Raw genomic sequence first — 17,540 nt, forward strand, 5'->3', positions numbered from 1 at the left:
CATCTTTGAGCCACTGTTCATGCAAGTCTAGCAAGAAATGGGTACGTGTTTCTAGCTGAAATAGCCCTGTGCATACGCCAGAATGACAGCGAGACTGTATATACATAAGGCAAAGGCATCTGCCCTCAGTTTTCAAATGAACTATTTGCTACCACTCCAGGTGTAGATATCCTTACACAACACTTGTACAACCCTAAAAGAATGGTAATAATGAGTATTAATTTGTTTATTAAACAATCAAAATATCTTAACATATAGTGCACACATACTAAGTGATAATACTATTCAGAAGAATGCAAGCTTTCCTTTAAACAGAAATTAGCTGTATTCATCACTACCAGGAAAACTGAGGCCACAACTAGAAAAAAGACCCCAAACACAATGACATCTGCCTGAGTGCCTGTTCGTCACCGAATGATTTAATGTTATAACTCGACAGTTCAAAAAGATACTGTTTCTCTGCCTATAGTTTTAGCAGAAACTGTCAAGAAATGCTTACTGCGTTTGTAAAACTCAGTAAGAGTTTTAAAGCCTTTCCTAACCCCGGAGGGAGCAGTCTCCCTACGCAGCTTGTCTGACAGCTTCTACAGCTCTGAAAGTTTTCTGGCTTCAACATGTTTCTAGTCCACTAAGAATAAAACTTTTAGAATTGGTCTAAATACAAATTATACACAACTGTTATAATTCCCAGGTAATATACTAAATAAATAGGCATTTTTCTTACGAACTCCAAAGGTCTGATTTGTTCCACCACACTGCCACAAAATCAAGGACCTCTGCTGAATAACTCTGCCATACACACTGTTATTAGAAGGTGTTAGACACAGGGTGTGTTAAGGACAGCCTTACTTCAATGGACATATCCTTGTGTTTCCAACTACTTTTTCTTCCAGGTTCTTCAAACTGCACAATTTCGTAGTACTCCAGATTGACAGAGATGTGTTTCATGTATTCACGGCTGGGAGGACTAAGTCCCTGCTTTGTCAAGTTAGCTTTTTCAAAAGCCAATTCATAGAATAGTTGTTCCAAGAATGTCATAAAAAGGTCTTGACCTCTGGCAGAAACTATTTGTAACAGCATGAATCCCATGCTAAAAGTTTTCTGAGAGGATCTCCCTGGATGTCAAAAAGAACTATTTTAAATCTTTCATTATTTCTACTAAAATAAATAAATAAAACCAAGAAACACACACACCCCGACACCACCACCACTCAAAAAAACCCCCACAATACCTGCTTTCATATACCAGACTTAAATGTAAGGATAGTAGCTTCCATCAAATGCCTTCTCCACTCTGCCACCTGAATGGCCTGCCCAGTGCCAGCATTTCAAATCTAGAGCATGCAGTTAAATCAGGGCTTACAATTTTCTGTTACCTCTGCCTTTACTCATAGGTTAAAACCAGTCCTTAATAAGTACCGATACATGTACAACAGTTTGTATACATGTGTATTTGTATACATGCACACGCACAAATGTAGTATGTGTTAGTATCACCCATTGTATGGAAGGCCGCTTAAAACACGAAGAGAATTTCTACTTTAAGTATCATGGTACAGAAACAGGTGTGTCAAGACTTTCTGCTTTAGTAGGTTATTGGGATGACTTTTTACCAGTGACAGAAAGCTGCTTTACCATATTATTCTGTCAGTCACTTTAGGATTCAACAGCTAGAAGACTGAATATGTGCTTTGGTTGTTTGGGTTTTTTTTTCAGAAAAAGTAGAAGAAAGAATAAATTTTACCTTCTGCTTACAATTACTTCAGTGAAAGAATGCCTAAGCTACTGAACATTACTAGTTAGTATATAAACAACTATTACCCGTTTAACAAAATCACTGAAGTAATTCCAACTTTGCCTTGAACTTCCAAAAAGCAAGATGTACACGTATGGTCGAATTAGTTCAGTTACTCAGAAGTCACTGGAGTAATACCAAAGATAGATTTGGCCCATTATCTACCTGCACAGCACAAATGAATAATGCAAATTTGTATGCAAAGGACCATGAAGTATCTTGGCTTAGCAGTGCATTTAAAATGTATCACTAACTTTCAGCTTCTTGAAATATTTATCAACCACAGGAGGTTCCACCCAGAGCACACTCTATTAGGGACTCACTGATTTTTATTTTTTTTTCTACACCTGACTCAGAGGACTTTGAAAAACGAGACTGGAATTAACTGCTAAAACAACTTCAGATACTGTTCTGTCACCACAGGCTTCATGAGCCTCTTCCTAACTGTTTGTAAGTCTCTTCCATGTTCCTCCCACAGCCAAGACTAATTGGGGTCTTTACACAGCCCACCTCGAAGGGGATAAGAGGAAGGTAAGAAATTTCTGGACACTTGACTTCAGAAGCCAGTAAAATTAAATTGCATGCCATTAGAAAGCTACAGAAAGAATCCTCATTAACAAGCATGCTTTAAGACACCACAGTCACCTCAAAAGTATCACATAACAAGCTAAGCTGTCCTATTAAAATCAGTCTCATGGTACACGCTAGTTAACATGATTAGTTGGATCAACTAGGAACAAGCTTGAATCAATCACACAAAGCATTTAAACTACTGAGTGCCAGCCAAACATTAGTTTTACTAAACTCTGTTTTTAAAATAAAATTAGTTCCTAACCTTGAAGTAATTAAAGCAGTTTTATTGGTCTGTTAAAGGCCAGAACATCTGAAGTAAGATTTTTTTTTTTCATCCTAAATACTCTGGAATAAACAAACAAAAAAACAACAAACCCAAACTATAAAAAAGCCTTTAGTTTAAGATTGAGCAGTTAAACTGGTTTCATCTAGAAAATCTTTTGTTTCCAATTTTCACTAATAAAAACTAACAGTTATGGTTATATCAGAAGGTAATTCCCTGATTCATTATGCACTTCAGGAGGGTACATGCTTATTCATCTAACTGACAAATGCAATCACCTAGTAAACAGTATTAATCCACAATACATATTCCTGCGGTGTCTTGAGTCAGGAATAAATAAAACCTATCTGCTCTAAAACCCTTCCTCCCCCCCTCCCCCCCCCCCCCCCTTATTTTTTTTAGGAAGTACTAGACACAGAGGGTGTGCGTGTGTGTTTTACATTTTAGATATTTCACTTTAATTCAAACAAGTAAATAAAATGTTACTTTAACAGGCATACAGATCTGTTTTGGAAAACACTGTTGGGACTTTTACACATAACTGACCTCCACATTAATTTATTTAATCCCTTGAACAGTCGGTCACATTTCCATGGGACCTGAGCAGCACCGGATGAAACTAGAAGGTCATAACCATGCATCACTTTCACTAATCTTCTATAATGAATTTCAAATTAGCTGAACCATTACGAAAAAAAAAAAAAAATCTACCTGAAAAGCTTAGTAAAGACTTAAATGTTAAACATAGGCAAAACCCATTCTCACCTATTGAAGATTCTACTCTAAAAAAAATACCACTACAGTTGAATACATAGTATTTCTCAAGAACACTTTCTAGGGTAAAAGTACAAAGCAACAGGTCTGGAAGCTCAAAGCATGCATCTACAAAAATACATTTTTGCACAAGGAAGATGAGCCTGGTAAATTATTTTATCTCAGTGGAATTAGTAATTTCCTTAAATCTTTGCTTTAGGCAATCTGAAACAAGAAGTAACAACAATGAGATAAAATGTTGCTGAATAAGGACGTAAAGCATTTTGGGAAAACAAGACACTTTCACTGAAAAGTAACATTTACCTTCTTGCTTTTAATGGACTTTAAAGTATCCATTTCTCTCCCTCTTTCTGAGCCGAGAACTCCGTTTAAAAACAAAACCACACGCACACACACACACAAACCCAAACAAAAAGACCCAACACCAAGACCTACCAGGCACAAGGCAGACAGCCTTCCACAGGGACTTCAGAACCCAGCATCGCACTCACTGCCCATATGCCCTCGTGCACGCAGATTTAAAGCATCTTGAGGTCCAAAAATATTTCCAAAGCCATTCAGAAGCGGCGTTTAAAAGAAGTTACACACCTTTTCACCAAAGCTCTCATTTAACCTCAAACAAAGTACAAAGCAGCCCCCAACAAGTGATCCATCTTTAACTCTTTTACCTTTGTTGCTCACTTGTAAATTAATCCCCTTAATCACTTCAGCACTGGCTCTGGGGAGTCCTCAAAGCTGAGCTGACTCGCTCTCCTCTCCGGAGCAGCAGCTCAGGCAGGGCTGGTCACTTTTTTATTATTATTATTATTATTATTATTATTTTCCTCCCTCCTTGTACCACTTACGAAAAGAAACTTGCAAAAAACATTAGCCTGCGAAGGCTGCCGGCCATTCCGAACGCTGGGAAAGGCAGCAGCCGGGACACCAGCACCCGTCCCCTCCGCCGCTGCCCTGCCTCCCAGGCGCGGGGGCAGACGGCGGGGCCGGGGGCGGGCAGGGCCGGGGGTGGGGGTGGGGGGGGACGCAGCGGCGGCGGGGCCGGGGGGCGGGCAGGGCCGGTGGGGGGGGGGGCGCGGCGGCGGCGGCGGCGGGGCCGGGGGCGGGCAGCTGCCGCTGGCCCAGCGGGGCAGGCCGGGCGGGGCAGGCGCGCTCCGCCGGGCACAAAGGTCTCCATGGCAACGGCGGGCCGAGCCCCCCATCGCCCTCATTCAGCAACACCTCATCGCCGGCCCCGCCCACCCCCGCCACCCCGCGCTGCACGCGCGCTGGCTGGGACCGCCCCCCCACCACCACCACCCCGAAAATAAAACCAAAAAAAACCACAAAAAAAGACCAAAAAAACCCCACCCAAACCAAACCACTCTCAGTGATCGCGACAAGGGTGGCAGGGGAACACCCCCGCAGACGCGGGGCCGCGACCCCGCCTCACAGCACCAGCAACAACGGCCGTTCAAACGCAGGCCGGGCGGCATTGGCACCGAGCCCGGCAGATGCCGCCCCCCTGCCCCTGGCCCAGCCAGGCATTTCCAGCGTTTTCTCTTTCTTTTTTTTTCTTTTTTTTTTTTTTTTTTTTTCCTTCCAGAGTGCAGATCAATCTTCATACATGTCCGTATTTATTTAGGTTGATCTAACTGAGAGTAGAAGTCGATATGCTACAGCAGAATCTCAGCACAGCATAACTTCACGCTGAATTAATTAAAGCTCACAATCTTCAGCTTATCAGTCTCCTATACAAAACATTGCAATTTGGGGTATAGTTGGTTTTGTAAAAAAATATTTTTCTTTTAAACTTCTGCTTTGCAGCCTGTATGACCTGAAGCTCTGACACTTGTTTTAAATACACAGGCATCTAGAAATTAAAACTTAACAGATGCTCACATTTTTGGAGGTGCGTACAGCAGTAAAGGGCAAGGTTACAGCTGAGGGCTAAGTGCCTGGCCTGGCCTCCAGCAGGGACAACCCCAAGGCTCCACCACACGTTCCATGTTAACTTTGCCTACAGGGTCACCTCCAGGGTTACCTCCGCTGAACGCTGCCAGGCTCCTTGCACACCCTGAAGTCTCAGAGGTCTTGGGTCTAGGATCAAGATGCCAAAGGTGGAAATGAGGCTCAAGCAATATTCACGACAAATTCTTACAGACCCCTGCAAGGCCCCCGTAGATGTAATTATGCCTGTTGAAGAACGCTATTGCTCTTTGGTGCAGTCCAAATGTTTAAGTAATTCAATTATTCTGCTGAAGTCTGGAAGACTTGCTTCTGAGGATTTCTTGCTAAAATGCCTTACTCATTCCGTGCATTTCAGATGCGCAACACCTCTGTGATCGCTACACCAGAGGAAAACAACTGTTTATTTTGTATACAAAGATTCTGCCAGGAAAAATAGCCTTCCCTTTTACCTAAGTAAGACCTTCATATGCAAACATTTCATGTGAATAAACTGTCAGCTTAGGCTCTCCAAAATAAGCCCTTCCCTAATCGAAGTTTTTAATGAAACTAAACGTGATTGTTACACCCATTTTAATTTAAAAAAAAAAAAAAAAAAAAATCACAGCACACAGCCTTCATTATTTGCTGCTAACATTCAGGCAAAAGGCTGAAGGCCTGGACTGAAGGTGTGCATTTCAGCCTTTTCTTTAAATTCCATATTCAGTCCAGATTTTGAAGAAATGTCTCCTTTCTGCTTCTTACAAAGAGCCGCCCCCTTTTCTGAACCATCATGACCACGTACCTAACACCCACTATCATTAATATTTACCATTAATGATTGGGGCTTGTAAAATTTCAGTGCACATTTCAGTAGTCTTCTCTCGAAATGTCACAGTGAAGCTGAGGTCAGTTTTTCTTGATTTGATAGGACACAGTATACACACTGCAGAACAAAGAACGACATTTCAGGGTCTGAAGGGAAAAAAAAACACCGACTCAGCTCCTACCAACCTTCCCTGGGTTTATCCACGCTCTCTGGGGCAGACAAAAGCACAGGGGTTGCCCTCAAATCCACCCCGAAAGGGGACAGAGGGAAGAACCAGGAAGCACAGGTTCAAAGGTTTAGCATTAGAAACCTACACTAAACATCTGCTGAGGCCAATGCAATAATAATAATAATAATTTTCAAAAGGATGCAATCGGCTGCTTCACCCAGAAACTTTTCTAAGGGTAAATCCGACAGGTAAATATATTTCTAAAATTTCAAGAAAGTAAAATGTTGCTGGGGGCAATAGATAGAAAATTATAATGTAAAGCTTTCAGTTCCTGAATGGCAAACCTACTAGATTCCTTGAAACTCTGCCAAGCTGTGTCATTTAAGGAAAGCAATGCAAAAATTTATTGTTATTCTCCATGACTGCCTAGGATGTAGAAGGAAGAGTGTTTATGATAAATTAAAGGTCACAAATAAATGGCAATTTAATAGAAATAAATCTACTCCACATGAAATAGTATCTCCAAGGGGTAATTAATTACACAGCAGTCTGAGTGTGTTCTCCTTTACTGAAATATTGTGAACGGCCATCCTGTTTCATTTCAGTGTGTTAATATGCATCGCCATCTCAGGAAAGTTGTATTGAAAAAGTAAGAAAACAGGCACTATGAAGTTATAGATATTGCAGCAGTGCACAACACACTCAATTTTGCAGTATATTTAATAGAGAAATTTAACCTCACGATAAAATTCAAAGGGATTTCGTTCTCATTGCCAAGATCAATGACTGGTATTAAAATGGATTCCCACATATTCATGAAATAGTTGTTCAATAATTTGACATTTGTACAGATTGCTATGTTTATATAAAGGGACCCTACCTTATAAAACTGATTGATGAAAGTGGAAGAAAACTATTTTCATCCCAAACCCATACACTCTTCCTGTCGTTTGAGCATGTACTTTTTCTGAATCGAAAAAATTCCTATACACTTTGAATTGATCAAATCCTGTTTGACTTACTATAAGCTAAAGCTGTGCAAACTTTGAGAGTTTGGACAGGGAGAAGTAGAAGGGAATCCTAAAATGTATTTTAGGCTTTCCAGTAATACCTACTCAGGGAAAATTGCCTTTAAATTGGTACACTGAGAAAGGTTAGGTGAAGAATTTTTCTATTGCTTATGCAGCACATGAATGCTATATCTGAACCACAATTCTGTGTATGTATGCTAACAGCCACCACCTCACTTTAATCTACATAAATGCGCATTCCCATCCTTGTCACACTGGTCCTTCAAGGATCAAGAGTGTAGCAACACTAAGTAGATTCTTTGTAATTTGAATGAAAAACATCAATACTGAAATCTGTGCTTTTCAGAAGAGATAAATGTGTAAACATTTCACGGCAGCTTTATTAAGGTCAGAGTTAAGGGTTAACTTGTGCTCTCCTCAATGTGTATAGTGTGCCAACAGGATGCATGAACAGGACAAGTTGCTGTGCAAAGCAGAAATAAGATTATTTTATTTAAAGTCACACAAATATTTACTGGATTAATTTGGTAGTGGTTTCTATACTGGGTTGTGTTTTCCTCCTACTAAATCTTTTCTAGGGCACATTTAGCTGTTCCTTTGCTTGAAAATCTATGCATACTCAGACAGAGATTACTCCAGAATCTTTCCCTTTTCTCTACTAACATTTCATGGTTTGTGACATTAAAGTCACCACGAAATAGTACTGCAAAACCTCAGATGATTTTCAGAAGCTCAGGCCTGTGTCACAGTCTTTTACTGTGTTTTACTCATGCTTCAGCCTTGACTTGGTAACACCGTGGGGAAGACCACTCTAGAAGAACAAGTATGGGTTTTGTGTGATACTGTGGCTCTGCAGATCCCTCCAGTTTCTCTTCCATGACATATTCAGCTCAGGCAAACAGTGTAAACAGGGAATTTTGTTCTTGCATAATGAATGAAGAAAGCTCTTCTCCCCATCTGAACAGACAGTAGTATATACCACTTTCCTCCACCAACTTTTGCTCTTTATGTTCCGCAACACTAATGAAGAGCAGAATTCTTTTAAAAAACAAACAAACAAACAAAAAACAAACCACAAAAAAACCCACCTATTACAGGCCACAGAGTCTTTAAGACTTACTTTGTTTCATTGTGGGTGGGAATAACCAACTCAGTAACATTAAGAAAGAAGACAACATAGCCAAGCACTTGAGTATTTGCTAACCAGCTTTGTTAGAAGAGCTACCAAGACATATCCTACCATATTTCATCATACCTCTAAGTATTTCTGAATGTTTTTCAACACCTAGCAAGAATTTCGCAAAATGTGAGCCACTTTTAAGTCAGACAGTAGAAAAAACAATTTTAGGAGGATTGGACACTTCCATGACTTCCTGGAAACCAGAAGTAAAACACACTCTGATTCTAGTAGGAACTGACTTAGGTCACTAGAATTACCATGGAGAGCTAACGCTTGTGGACGTACTGTACTTAAATCTCAACTAATTGAGTTAATAGTGGTTTCTCCCTGCTACAAAAGGATTTTCTGGACACACTGTTCAGAAAATGTTTGAAAATGAAGATTTGCAATTTAAAAAGTTCATTGGGAGTTTCTTACCAGATTTCTAAGAGATACACAGTTTAATTTAATTGTATCTCATGACTTCTGTTTTAAAAGTCTGGTTACCCCTCACAACAATCAAATCTAGAAGGGTGATCTGCTGGGGCAGTGTGATAAAGCCAAACACTGAAAATACAGGTGAATTCAGGGGTATGGTGTGGGGTGGGGGTGGGGGGTAAGATATTGCCTTTTGCCAAAATCTACATTTATAAACAAAACAGCTTTTCTCATTTCAGCTGTTTTCCCACTGCGGAGCTTGTGCTTGTAGTACCTGAGAGTTTTCTTCTATTCCTTTTTTTGTGCTGATTGTTTTAAAAGCAGTGTGAAACATCCTACAACAGTTTTGCTTTGAGATAGGTACACTAACATGTCCATTTGCAATATGAAAACACTTTCCCAACTACGTTCAGCCAGCTTCAATTTCAGAACTGGTAATCTAGAGGCAAATATGTTTTCTCATTCCTAGACTGACAAGCAGTTCCTTTTATAGGGTTGCTAAATACCTCTCATACTGATGGAAATGACCACCAAACCCTTAAAGGAGAGTTACATTAGTGGAAATGGCAAGCACTTGCCACAATGAAACCTGCAGGTGTCTGACAATGACGGAGCTATGGGAAGACTGGTAAAATGCACAGATGTTAGAATCACTTAATATGACACATTTTAGCTTTATTCTTGGTAATGTACTTGGCTTCCACCTAATTTCTGACTACCTGTGATTTTTAGATTATACAGAATAGTTACTTCTGCTGTTTTACATATTTTCAAGTATTAGTGGAAAGTAAAGAGGATATTTTGTGCTGCCAGCCTTGGGGACTTGTATCTCCTATTGTCCTTTCCTAGCTGAAGTTAGAATTACTCTTTTAAATTTTTCCCTTGTCCCTGTACAAAAGAGACTGTTCATGCACTCACTTCTCACCCTCCTATGAATGCTAAAAAAATAGAAGAAATCCATTCTGGATAAACTCTGCAAACGTCAGTGGAAACTCTACCTAACAGGCATGCTGAAGGTACTCCCAGATTCGCAGAGAACATGGGTGTCTGCAACATCACCTGGTCTGTGCATGCAGAGCCTTGCAACAGAAAGCAGTTCTGAGCACTGTATTAAAGAAAGAGAGGTAGCATGGGTAAAAAAAGGGCAAAAAACCTCCCAAAGTAGGCTATTTCAAATCGTGAAAACTGCTTATTTCTTTCTGTTCTTGATGTCAACAGCCTGCCGGTCACACTGGCAATACAGAATCATGGAAAACCAAATTAATGACATGTTCGGTTGTATACAATCTTCAGAGGCCTGAGTAACGTGTGCAATTTTCTCTTCAAATGTAGGATTTTTCCAGTTAAAAATTATTCTTCAAATAAAGGAAACCTCAAAGTTGCTTTATTTAATACCAAAGTAAGTCCAAGTGAAAAAACGGTATATCAGAAAAAAGATTTAAATCAATACTGCAACTAATAAATGGAATGTGAAAATGTGTTATTACAGCTGTGTACTCCATTGCTGGTGTAGCGATCAGTGACAGAAATAATTCACCACCACAACACAAAACGATGTCTGTAACCCAGTTTCACTTGCTACATCTTGTATGATGTATACAAATGTCAGGCAAAGTTCAACATCTGTGACGCTGAAGCTTTGTAATAGTCAAACATTATGATGGGTTTTCTATCAAACTAAAAAGAGTTCAAGAACCAAAGGGGTACTTTGAATCCACAGAACAAGCACACACACTGTTGTGTGTCATACCCAGTCTTACACAGTGTCACTTCTTCAGCCTCCGAGTCACTTTTAACAAGTAGAATGCTTTTTAAGTCCGACTTTCTGTCACAAGGCAAAGAAGAAACATATCCTTTTATCTGAAAATTCATCTCTGACCAGGAATAAAGACTTACTGGTCACAACAAGTTATTTTTCTTCTTTCTGAATATAAAAATACTCTACTGGTCTGGTAACGTGAGGCTGCTACCTGTTCCCCAAAAGATCTTGAAGTTATGCTTTTCACTAAAAAGCATGATGCGATACAGAGGATGAGAGCAAATGTTATACTTTGTATGGAAAACAAAGATTTGGGTTTTCAAGCAGACCAGAATATAAACAGGTCAGGTGCTAGTAACCAAAATAAAAACGTAACAGAAATCCATACAAGGAGTGAAGAATATTGACAAACACACTTTTCACTAGAAAAGACATTTTGCATCAATTTTTTAATTAAGAAAATCAATCAGAAGTCAAGATATACTGAAAGCAGCATCAGGAAGCGGCAGAAGTTAAGCTCAACAGAGAGAAGCTGTGCAATCAATTCGACCTTTTGTCAAGACACTGTACCAGCTCTGCAGAAATGGGATATTAAGCAAATAGCCATAAAACAGGTTGAATTATTTAGCAAGGGTGGGACTTCTAAATCATCCTAGGCTACGACCTACCTGTGTCAGCGAATCCAGCAGCACTGGAAAAAACAGTCTCCCAGGATGCAGCCGTGGTTTGATGGGAGGGCAAAAATAAGGAGAAGCCCTTCAGGAAACCCAAAGTCTGTGTCTCATTCAATTAGCAAGCAGATGTAACTAAAATTTTATAGCAAAAATAAAAGTGTAAGGGAGTAAAAAAAAAAAAAAAGCTGTTTCAGGCTTCTCTTTTTGATAGTTTCAAAACTCCACTTCTTGAAAATAGCTGTATGCTGCTGATTTATTTTTTTTCATGTATATTTAAAATGGACATTAGGAAATCACTGGGCATAGACATAACGTTAATAACTTCTCTTTTTTCATGCAAAATTTCCTTGATAGCTTGGCATATAGTTAATCACATTCTTAAACTGAGTGCACCCCAACACAGTGGACCTAATTTTTCAATCTGTCAGCCAGAATTTGTCATTAGCAAACTTTACAAAACAGATTAGATTTTTTTCTCAGGCTTGTGACTTGGCAATGGGCTGAAGAAAATGTGTATTTCCATCAAGATTAATAAGTAATTATTAGTTGAGATTAACCTGTTATATAGATTTAATGGATTTTTGTATTGGCTGGGGAAGTTCTCAGAATAAATTGACAAATGATTACCACAAATGAACACAAGGTAACCTGATTGGAAGGAGTCATGGAGGATGATGGAGAAAAGGAGAACAGATAAAAAGCAGGGAGTGAATCTCATGTTCAGAAAGATATCTGAGGCATTGATACTAACAGAAAAGAGAGAGGCACTTGTTAATGGCTGCACCCACCATTCCTTTTGGGGTGACAGGCACATTAACCTTCACTTGTTACAGCAATAATACCAGGTGCAAAATAAATCTATTTCAGAGAATTCTTTGAGACAATCATGACTGCTTGGCTACTGGATTTTAGTTTAGGCTTTTAATCAGATAAAGGCAGAGGTGGTGGTTTGGTTTTTTTTCCTCCAAACAGCACACAGTGAACCTGTTTCATAAGTTTTATTAAGAATATAATGGTTTTGTAGAACAAGAAGATATGGAAGTATGATCATATGCTTTCAGGGCAAATATTTAAGGCCTCAAATTCCATTTGTAGAACATTTTTTGAAAAATATTTACTGCAAAAAACCAAGGAACACTGTTATGCACTCCTGAGAGAAAGCAACTTGGACAGTGATTAACAGACCAATTAAGTGACTTAAACTTCTGCTAACATGCCCTACTCAATCATGCATTCACTCTAATAACTTACCGATGCCACATTTAGATAACATCCTTTCCACACTGTGTCTTCACTCTGCAGCTCCATCTTTTTCCTCATCTCTCCTCAATCTCTCTCTTTATGTTTTCCTTCCCTTTCACTTTTCTTACCTCCCATTCTTTAGGCTAAGTCCAGTTCCCTGAAGAAACAACAAAAAAATCCCAGCAATCCTCTGCAAGCACATTATTCTCTCTACTGGCATGTTGTTTCTCTGCCTGTCCCTCATGCAAACCCAACAAGATTTGGGGGAGAAAAACCACCTACTGACTTTCCTCTACATACTATAGGAGACATCGTTGCTAGTTGCTAATGCTGTAGTAAGCACAAATGGCAGCAGTATATTTTTTTAAAAAAATCCAACTTGCTTTCTAATTGCCTCTTTACATTTCAAAATATGGAACAGGGCAGTTAGCACCCCAAAAAAACCCATGCCCCCAAAGCACCAAACAACTCAATTCAGACTGATAGCCAGACCTCCCATTTCCCACGCAACAGCAACAGGCTGTAGTGCCAGACCTTCATGGCCCACCAGCAACTCCTACCTGCACCCTTGCCCATGGGCTCAGCAGCTCTAATTTCAGCTCTGTCTGGGGCACCAGTGCTGGCCCCAGCAATGGTCAGGGAGCAGCAAGCCCAGGGCTGCACTAGGAGGAGGGAGAGGGTGCCTACTGCATGGGCAGGGCAGTGTCCTCCCCAAGCAGGGTGCAGCCCTACAGCAATCTCTTTCATTTTTGAAAGGTGACAATACATATCCCTGCCTACATTATCCTTCACCCCACCATTACCTGCCCCGTCAGCCATGAGTAACTCTGATCTAGTGGATAATTATTTCTCTGTGCACAGAGTGCTCCACCACACTATTTTCTTCTCCCTCTTCACAAATTTCCAGAGATTTTGATCATTGCCTTTTCCCATGGAGAGATGCAAATTTATTGTCTCTTTTCTTTTTTTGGCAACACATTTTGCAAGAGTTTCTGCTTGTGCCCTGACCCATGCTGAGCTGTCTGTCAGCCTTTACACCTTGCCTGTGAGTGCTAAATTCAAAATCTGTTACCAAGCTTTCTGAGTAGCAGCGCTCACGTGACATGTTTATAGCTACCAGTAAACCAAGCTGATATACTGTGTAGAAAACATGAGTGGAAACCATCTAATGATAACAAAGAGACTGTTCAGTCTAAGAACTTACTTTGATATTTAAGACCACATTATCTCTATAAGCCGGAGGACGTGAAGTTACATTATGTTGACCCACATAAGAGCTCAAACTCACCTACACTCAAAATATCTGCTGGGAGTGTTCAAGGAAAGGTAGCAATGCATTTCCCAGGGTGTCTTACTAGACTAAGAAAGCTAACCCTCCTAATGAGAACCTTTTCTGGCTGTATACATTTATCAAAAGAATGGCTAAAATCTTCCCTAACTCATCCCTCTTGAAGCATCTTTAAAATACCTGGAAACAGCCATACCTCAGGGAAGATCGTCTCTTTCACTTGGCCTCCAGGGGAAAAGGGTTGGCTTTTGGGTGTGTTCATAAAACAGTCCATAGGGCATCATTACTATAAATGAAGTGGCCTCCAAGCTTTGCTAGTGGCAGCAGAATTTCTCTCAACTAGGAAGTTACAGACACTACAGCTGAGGGTATGACAGAGAACAGGAGCTCACTGCATGAAGAAAAACAATTATATCTTCCTAAAACAATCCCAAGACATATTCTGCAGGAATTAGATGCCTGCTGCACATTTCTTAAAAAACAACCAAACCCCAAAATAAAACAACAACAACTACAACAGAAAACCCACATAAACTGGTACATGCCATTTTTATTCCACTTATGGACCAGGCTGCATTCCCTGTGACCTAGGGAGAGCAATTCTGCTCTCACTCACATGCGGACATATCCCATATATGTCAGCTGTTTTGGAGAAGAAAAGAGGAACTGATTCTGACAGACCCACACGTTTTAGCATGCAACCTGGCCTTATTTTAACAATAAAAATCAATGCAAATAAACTTTTAAACTCAGAATAAATGATAATGGAAAGAAGTTACACTTGCACATTTTGAAAGGTCTGAAACAGGTAAATGTTTATGCAATGCTGGTATGCATGCATAGCTGCCATATGCATTCTTAGAGCAGAAAGGGTTGCGCCCACTTAAATTACCTTTTCCACACTTGAAATCTTTATGCACTAGGTAGGTAAAGATTAATCCATCTTAGAACTTCCAGAATATTATAGCACTTATAGCTGTATGTAGTACAGCTTTCTAGAAGGTAATATATGACAACCACCTCAAAATACCATGTTCTTCGAGACTGCATTAATACAGCAAGATGTACCAAAAGAATCATCAAAAAGTTGTGGGTTTTTAATGGAAAGATTTTTCTCATACTGTGTAAAACAAGCAGACTTCTCAAGCATCTGGAATTTCAAGCAGATGTAAATAAGTGATAATCACAACTGATAATGATGTCCATGTTTCTGCTCCTTCATGTTACCGAAGACAACGAGAGAATGAGGAATAGTTCAGTTAAAAGTCTTTTGCCAGATGTTTAGCAGTAAGTAGTGGAATAAAGTCAGTCTGGCGATTAATTCACACTACTTCATAAGCCTAAAACATATTACTTAGCCTGTGGGAACATAATTGAAAGCAGTAAGGAGAGCATAGAGCCCAGCAAGGCTATTTCCCCAGCTCCCATAGCCTGTGGAATATTTGCTGTCAGCATTGCTGCAAGAAACCACAAGCAAGGGGTGTTGGAGGTGTGCTTGTTGCCTTGCTCGTGGCTAGTCTTTCACTGAGCAGGATGACAACTTGGAAACACCGTCTTAGGTGTCAGCTATATTCCTTAAACCATTCATCAATTCAGAAGCATCATCCTTTTTTGGGGTTCATCATGAGCTCTTAAACATTTTGGGAACCTGAAATCAAAGACTGTGGAACATCATGGAAAAAAACATGAATGAGTAAATCTCGGTCAATGATAAGGGGCAATGACTTTTCTAGGATTTTTGTCTCCTCATGACAGCTGGCAGTATGAACTGAAGGGGCAGGTAAAGAGGTAGGCAGTGTTTAGTACCGAGCACAAGGCCAGCTGCAGAAAGTCCTTGCTTCCTTTGGTTTTCCTGGCTCTCCACGAGAGCAATTTTTCATATTCTGCCTTTTCCAGTTTCTTTCCCCTGTCCCTCACCACTTTTGCTGTTTCTATTAGTGTGTGTCTCTAATTATTTTCCTGCACACTAAAGTTAAGGGCAACTATGCTTTCCCTTCTCTTAAATGTAAAATAGTATAAAGTTCCTATGGAAGACTGGAGAGCTATCATGAAGTATTTCTTCTTTTTAATTAAGATAAATACTTCACAAACCAATTAAATTTTATGGCACCTAAAAATGCCAGGTAATTTTCCAATTCAAGATTTTGCATAAAACAACCATACTACTGAGTGCCTAATTAAGGAAAAATTGCTATGGCAATGGCAAAGAATTTTTATTTATGGCCCATACATTTTGTCATCTGCCGCTATATCACTGGAGATAGAAGCCTCAAATACCTTCAGAATTTCTTTTGCAACAAATATGGTTTGATTCAGCTAAGTCAAACACCCAAGAGAACAAAAGCTCATAGAAAATAATGTGTGCCATATGTGTCACATTTTTCTCAATGTGAAGATATTTTTAATTCGATGAACCTACTATGATTAAACGCATAAAGTACATGCTAGCCATACCGAGCAATTAAGTGTCAGTAAGGAGCTCTGTTTAAAAGTTAACAGTATTACATGGCCTTGTAATATATATGCACTTATATATTTAGAGAAAATGTATCTGACTATAAATCAAAATACAATGATTCTTTTCTGGAAAAATACACTTTAGAAATGGGAATAAGTTCATAAGACCATTTCCATATATAAAAAACCCAATACTTTTTTTGTTGAGAACTGAAACAGGCAGGAGTCATACTTCTGAGCTAAAGGAAATCCTGGATTATAAAAATTGTATATTATGTGAAGATAAAAGTAACAATAATAAGAACCGTGTATCATCTTGGAGCATAATTAAGAAGAATACATGGAATGCACACAAGATATTTTAAAGTACAAGACTGAACAATGTCACTTCTTTTCAATTCTACCATTATTTTATATTTTTTTAACTAAGTATGTGAAAAAACCAGACACAGTATACAGTACTTTATGTAAGATAGTTGCAATATGACAGAAGTTAGGACTAAACTGTTGTGTAGAACATAGGGGGAAATCACTTTTTGCTACTCTGTTATTCAAAATAATTCTTTAATCTCCAAACACAAAACCCCCATGGTGCCAACAGCCACTATAGGTACTCAAAGGTTAACCTATAGTTTCAACGTTTCAGGGCTCCAGTCGATATTACTAGTGCTGGTCACATGTATCTGTACAGTTCAACAGTTAGGTATCATGGCTAGAATGAGTTACACTTTCCCTTACAGTTACATTAAAAGTTAAAACTTTCATTCTTTCAATGAGAAGGAATTTGGAATGAAATTGTAAAAGGCCAGTTAAGAAAAATAAAGCAAATAATACCATTAAAGTAGTAGACTATTGTCGCAACGGAGGGAAGACACAGTCACTCAATATGAGTGATCAGCAGACTTCGTTTATTGTACCTTACAGTCACCTTTTATGCCTTCTTATAATTAGCTCATACATATTACAAAAGTTAAGCTCATTATTGGTTAGTTGCCTAAATACCAAGCCCGCCCCTAGTTTCTCTTCTGTAGTTATCTGTTCCCACCTGCAACATTCTTTTCCCACCGAAATCTTCCTGTTACTGTGTAACAAGAACAGCCAAAGACAGTGTATTTTTGCTTTACTTCAGATAAGCTGAGAGCGATG

General features: G+C 39.4%; 1 protein-coding gene across 9 annotated transcripts in view; it reads right to left on the minus strand.

The window, feature by feature from the left end:
• Nucleotides 1–17,540, minus strand: part of CTNND2 (catenin delta 2) — a 679,304-nt gene that overhangs the window by 447,153 nt on the left and 214,611 nt on the right. The window contains exon 1 of one of the 9 annotated variants that reach the window (XM_055800251.1): nucleotides 4,094–4,392. The exons of 7 other annotated variants lie outside the window; for them this stretch is intronic. The gene's annotated coding sequence lies outside the window, so the exon portion shown is untranslated. Of the gene's footprint in view, nucleotides 1–3,860; nucleotides 4,071–4,093; nucleotides 4,393–17,540 lie in introns of those variants that run through there. One more of the 9 variants, XM_055800252.1, reaches the window with a different exon arrangement.

Source organism: Falco peregrinus, chromosome 3 (assembly GCF_023634155.1).
Source record: "Falco peregrinus isolate bFalPer1 chromosome 3, bFalPer1.pri, whole genome shotgun sequence".
In the NCBI taxonomy this organism is placed as follows: domain Eukaryota; kingdom Metazoa; phylum Chordata; class Aves; order Falconiformes; family Falconidae; genus Falco; species Falco peregrinus.